Source organism: Neofelis nebulosa, chromosome 2, assembly GCF_028018385.1.
Source record: "Neofelis nebulosa isolate mNeoNeb1 chromosome 2, mNeoNeb1.pri, whole genome shotgun sequence".
Lineage (NCBI taxonomy): Eukaryota > Metazoa > Chordata > Mammalia > Carnivora > Felidae > Neofelis > Neofelis nebulosa.
In genome coordinates this window covers 37,466,300-37,472,987 of record NC_080783.1, presented here as the reverse complement: position 1 = coordinate 37,472,987, position 6,688 = coordinate 37,466,300, and the positions used below count along the sequence as shown (strand labels likewise).

The window sequence follows — 6,688 nt, the reverse complement described above, 5'->3', positions numbered from 1 at the left end:
AGAATTACAATACTGGTAAAACCAAATCCTCTGTTTCCTGCTTGCCTTTCCCCCTAGCAGCTATAGAAAAATGAAACTTTTTTGGGGGCGCCTGGGTGGCTCAGTTGGTTAAGCGTCTGACTTCGGCTCAGGTCATGATCTCACGGTCCGTGAGTTCGAGCCCTGCATCGGGCTCTGTGCTGATGGCTCAGAGCCTGGAGCCTGTTTCAGATTCTGTGTCTCCCTCTCTCTCTGACCCTCCCCCGTTCATGCTCTGTCTCTCTCTGTCTCAAAAATAAATAAACATTAAAAAAATTTTTAAAAAAACGAAACTTTTTTTTACTGTTTTCACTTCAGAGTCCTAGCATGTAGAAAGAATAATCCTCTCCACCAAAGATGTCCATGTCTCAAATCAGAGAAGGTGATGTGATGTGATGACTGAGGCATGGCAGAGTAGGAGACATGGCAGTGAAAATAGGTCAAAAATTTGATGCTACACTGTTAGCTTTGAAGGGGGGGGTGGGGGGAGGGATCATGATCAAAGAATTCAGGCAGCCTCTAGAAGCTGGAAAATGCAAGGAAATAGATTTTCTCCTAGAGCTTCCAGAAGGAGTGTGGTCTTGCTGACATGTTGATTTTAGCCCAGTGAAACCCATTTCAGAGTTTTGACCTCTAGCACTTAAGATAATAAATTTGTGTTAAGCTACTATGTAATTTGTTACAGCAGCAATAAGAAACCAGTTCAAAGAACAAACCTCAAATGGCCACTGAACACCGTGTGACATTTGTACCTTCCAGTATGCTTGGTTTTGTATTCTCCAAAATAGAGTTCTTTTCTATTCTCCAAAATAGGAGTTCTTCCCACCTTAGCAGCTAACATTGCCTTGTATTTCATTGAGAACCTGACTCCCATTATAACTGATACATGTATTTACTTGCTCAACTCCTTGTATATATAATCAGTGTCCCAACCTCATTGCCACATCCTCATTGCCACATTTTTGGCCCCTGGCCATGCCACTATCTTCAAGGAAAAGGGATGGAATAAGAAGAGGAAAATCAACATTCTATTTAAAAAATTAATTTATCTTAATTTAATTTAATTTTAGAGAGCATGAGCAGGGGAGAGGGGCAGAAGGAGAGAGAGAGAGAATCTCAAGCAGGCTCCATGCTGATTGTGGAAGCTTGATCCCAGGACCCTGGGATCATGACCTGAGCTGAAATCAAGAGTCAGAGGCTCAACCAGCTGAGCCACCCAGGCACCTCAACATCCTACTCTTCAATGTTAATTGAGTGTCTGCCTGTGTTATAACATATCTGTAGTATGTAAACCCAAGCTTCTTCATATTTGTATGCAAAGAACAATTCCTGCTTTAATATTAAAACTTATTTTTTAATTATAGTCCGAAGAAGTGGTGCTTTTGTGTTAAAGAATTACTTCCTGGACAAAGACATTACAAAAAATATGAATATAACAAATTCTTTCCTTTCGGGCCCTCACAGATTGTGGTGTTGCCATGGGTCACTGCCCTGTCTGGTATTACTGGTATTGTACAAACAAGTCATATCCAAAGTCTCACTTCTGCAGAGATATACCTGGTGTGAAGACCTACATCTTTGATATGGAATGGAAGAAGGCAAAAGTGATGAGTTTTTACACCATGGCCACATGGTGTCAGATGAATATGAACAGCTCTCTGTTTTGAAGCCCTGGAGGCTTCCTCTGTGCCAACAAGTACATGGTGAAAAGTTGTGCAAAGATGGCTTTCACATTCAAGCACGCCTCCACCCCTTCCAAGTCATCCATATCAACAAGATGTCGTCTCCTGCTGGGACCATACAGACAGGTATGTGGGGTGCCTTCAGAAACCCCCAGGGCACAGTAGCTAGAGTCCATAATGATCAAGTCATTATGTCCATCCTTACCAAGCTGAAGAATAAAGAACATGTGGCTGAGACCCTATATAGGGCCAAATGCAAGTTCCCTGGCTGCCAGAAAAATAACATCCCCAAGAAGTGGGGCTTTACTAAATTTAATGTAGATGAATTTGAAGACATGATGGCTGAAAAGTGGCTCATCCCAGATGACTTTGGGGTCAAATACATCCCTCATGATGGCTTCCTGGACAGATGGGAGGCCCTGCACTCATGGGAAACTTGGCACTGCCCACTTATTCATGCCCACAGATAAATCCTATTTCATGTTAAAAAAAAGGATATATCCAACGATAATCAGTGACTTGAACTCTTTACCATAATGACAAGCATAAGTCAACATAATACCTGTACCTGTTACATTAATTTTGGGGTTTTTATTGCTTTTAATCATAATTTTAAAAATTTATTAATGATTTTTATAGGGCATATAAGTGCATATATGTAGTTTGAAAAGCAACAGATGAACACATGTATATATATATAACTGTACATATACATATATATGTATATATTAAAAAATTTATAAATTAATAAATATGTATATGTGTGTATGTGTATACACACACACACACACACACACACATCTAGTTTAAGAGAGAAATTTTGAAGATTCTCTGTGTTTCTACCTCATGGCAACCTCACTTCATCCAGGTTAACCACTGTCCTGAAATTTGTGTTAATATTTTCCTTTTCTTTATAGTTTTACCACCTGTACAAAATGTGACCAGACATCTAGTTTACCTAAGACAATCCTGGTTTAAGAATGTTATCCCTGAGTAATTATTAACAGTATTCCTTTTTACTGTCAAACATCCTGTTTTGGATGATCTAAATTATATATGGACACAGACTTTATGTGTATATTGCTATACAGTGGGTTACTTAGTTTAGAAACTCAGTGGCAAAGAAGAAATCTAATTTTGTAAGAAAAGGGCATTATTTCCATAGTTAGATAAAGACTCCCAGAGAGTCTTGAGGTCATGATTTGGCTTCAGTGTGTATGAAATTTCAGAAGTGCATCTTTTGGAGAAGTCAGTGGAAAAAGCAGTTAGTTACTTTTGAGGAACATAGGGCTTATCATTGTCTAGGCATTTGCTAGGCTAAGTGCGGGTCAGGTTGTTAATCATATTTTTAAATTCTCTTTTAAAATTATTTTTAATATGTATTGAGGAATAATATATCTACCATAAACTACATGTATCTTAAATATATACCTGAGGAATTTTAATATCCAACATATTCCTGTATCCATCACCCAGATCAAGATATAGACACTTCTAGCCCCAGAAGACTCCCTCATGCCTCCTCCCACTCAGTAGCCCCTCTCAAAGATGGCTATTCTGCTTATAAGCAGTGATTAGTTTTATCTGTTTTTGAAATTCATATAAATGAATTTGTCTAGCTGCTTTTGCTTACTGATCACATCTTTGAGACTCATGTGCTAGATATCAGTTTATTCTTTTTCTTGCTGTGTAGTATTCCATTGTATGACTACACCACAATTTTTTTAATGCATTCTACTGTTGATGGACTTTTATTTTTAGTATTTCCAACTTGTTTGCTCTTATAAATGAGTACCAATTTCAGTACATCATCAGCAAAAAAAGAATTCCAACTCTTCTATATCTTCATTTTATTTTGTATTGTCACTCTTAATTTTAACCACTCATAATTTTTTCAACAACGATATCTCAAAAGCCCAGTGAATTATAAAATTCATAAAAGGAATTCCTTAAAACAAAATGAATCCCTCAAATGTTGTTAGTCACATTATCAATTATTTTCAAAATTTTACTGTTTCAGAAATTTTGATCAAAATTTTGTTGAGAATTATATATAAAGATATTTACTAGAAAGGAAGAATAAATAAAGGAATAATGTGTTTGCTGAGTTTGAATCATAACTTTTTTATAAGCCTATGTTAATCTATGGACCACGTTGTGTCCCCTCAAGATTCATATATTGAAGTTCTAACCTCCAGTGTAACAGTATTTGGAGATGGGACCTTTGGGAGATAATTAGGTTTAGATAGGTCTGGAGGGAAGGGCCTTCCTTCATGATGAGATTAGAGCTCTTATAAGAAGAGACACCAGAGGGCTTGCTCTCCCTCTCTCTCTGTCATGTGAAGACACAGTGAGAAGGCAGCTGTATGTAGCCAGGAAGAGACCTCTCACCTGTAACTGAATCTGCTGGAACCTTGATCTTGGACTTCCCAGCCCCCAGCACTGTGAGGAATGTCTGTTTCTTAAACCACCAAGCCTGTAGTATTTTGTTCTAGCAGTCCAAACTAATACATTAAAAACTGATGTTCTACCACATGACTTTATAGAAGATGTTGCATAGACAAATATGTTTAGAATTTTCTCATATAACAGGTATGATTATTTCCAAATGATCCATCATTAACAGGAGTGTGAAGAAGCATTTCTTTTTCCAGTTTCTTGATTATACTGAATTCTACTTGGCCACAGACAAAAAGGTATTTCCATAGTATTTAAAAGTAGGCCAAGAGAAGGTAACATTCCTGTGACAGATCATTAGGCCAAGGAGTCTGTCTCAGGGAAAGAAATGTAAACAATAATTGACTGTAGAAAAATAAATACTAATGATTTTAGAAAAGAAAAAAGTTGGAGAAAAATTGGGAGACCAGCAGTTTTGATTGTCTTGCCGAAAAATCATTTAGCAAAGTCTTGGGAGTGAATTCAAGAAAGCTCAGAATGGCTGTGAGCCCAATGAAAAGATACTATTTCTGTGTAATCAGATTAAGCTTGTTACTATTTCAGTGCAAATTCTGAAATGGGAAACTAAAAGGATTTCTATTTGAGACATCAAGTGCTGGCAATGGAAGCTGAACTAATCTCAAGCGGAGTAACTATAGAAAGTCATTCTGAAAAAGGATTTATTTTCTCACTGAAAAGATGTGCTGAAAGAGAGGACCTGCCTTTGACTAGGGATAGAAACAGAGAAAATGTAGATAAAAATTCAGGAGATAATTATACTATTTAAATCAAGACCACTGTATTTAATTAATTGACATAGCACACATTGATAATCTACCATGTGCCAAGTATTGTGCTATGTAATAAGGTATATGTGTTTAGAATCATTAGATGATTAACTCAGGTGCTTAGAGTTACTTGAGAATATGTACTACATTCCCTGGGAGACCTGCATTCATCCTCAGAGTCAGACATATCTACACCTATTTGCAATACTTGTGGGGGACCTGATCAGGCATAGAGTTACATGAGTGATCAAATTGCTGAGGTTAGCATTGATTGTTTCTCCAGGGTACTGCTTCATATGTTTATTCAAATAAATAAAGCATATGTAAAGTACCCTAGATGTGGCTAGTAAATGCTCATATCATATGCGTGAGTAGTAATCTGTATGAATAGTCATGAATGATCAGCGGATTTTTTGATGGATTATCAAAGAGAACATTATTAACCAGTAGCTGGTGATAGAAACTGTTATGTTAAGGACCCCCAGTTATTCCATTATAGGCTTTTATACCTATAATTCATGACTAAAATTTAGTTACCTATTTTAAATAACTCATTAAGCCAACATTCATTGAGCCCTTTCTGGTTACTGTGTTGAAGGTCAGGGATACAGAGATCCATGAGAGGTGTCAATTTTGGAGGAGATCAGAGTCTAATGGTAGCAGCTATGTGGGCAGATAATTATTGTATAATGTGATAAGTCCTTAAAGAAAGTAAAAGCAGAAGTGGAACTGCAGAGGAGGAAGTGGCCAATTGCCCAGGATATCAGAAAATAATTTAAATAGGAGGGGATATTTTGATGATGAAACTGAGGCTGAGCACATCCCAGTGAGCAGGTGTGCTGAACTCCAAGTCAAGTGCTTGAGGGTTTTCTTTTTTCTTTTCTTTCTTTCTTTTTTTTAGCGTCTTTACTAAAGATGAGCAGAATCTGTACTCAGAGCTCTCAAAAAGTGAACATTTTTTTTTTTGAAGTACACTAGACCAACTGTTAGGAGGTAACCAAAGTTCACTGTGAATTTTAGAAAATGGTTGTAATTAGTCCCTCTTTCCACCTCTCTTGATTCTTACCTGCTAGATACATAAATATGTTTAGGGAGAGAGTATAAATTACATTATGGGTATGCTTCTGGACTCAAGCAGAATTATATCCATATTTCAGTTCAAAATAGGAGAAAGTGTACTTTTAAATCTGCTGCTTGGCTACAGTAACATTTAATAAGTGTGTATCAATTCCCATTTATGTATATATATATTCTAAACAAGTTTAGGACTATAGTACAATTTTCAATTTGGAATAAAAGGACAGATGTAAGTGTTTCAAGTCTAGCATAAAAAGAGCAACGATGGGAACAAGAAGACAATCATTAGGTCACGAGGTGTAAGTAATCTAAGATGGGTTGATGTTGGCCGTAAGTTGACTGGCAATTATTCTCTCAGTTTTTGCTTATCTGAGAGTGTCTTAAAATTTCTCCCTCATTTTTGAATAGTAGTTTTGAAGATATGAATTACTGGTGGACAGGGTTTTTTTCCTTTCAGCACTTTGAATATGCCATTTCTTTCTAGCCTCAGTGGATCTTGTTGAGAATCCTGGTCTATAATAACTTCTCTCTTGCTGCTTTCAGGATTCTCTTTTTGTCTTTTTGGAAATTTGAGTATAATGTGTGTATGTATGGATCTCTTTAAGTTTAATTCTACATGGGTTTGTTGAACTCCTTGGATGTGCAGATTAATAGTTTTCATCAAATTTGGGTATTTTTTTTTTTTTA

The 6,688-nt window shown here is 36.6% G+C and overlaps 1 pseudogene; it reads left to right on the top strand.

Moving 5' to 3' along the window:
• The first annotated feature begins 1,496 nt into the window (after positions 1-1,496).
• On the top strand, positions 1,497-2,170 carry LOC131490327 (large ribosomal subunit protein uL16-like; annotated as a pseudogene).
• Positions 2,171-6,688: the final 4,518 nt, after the last annotated feature.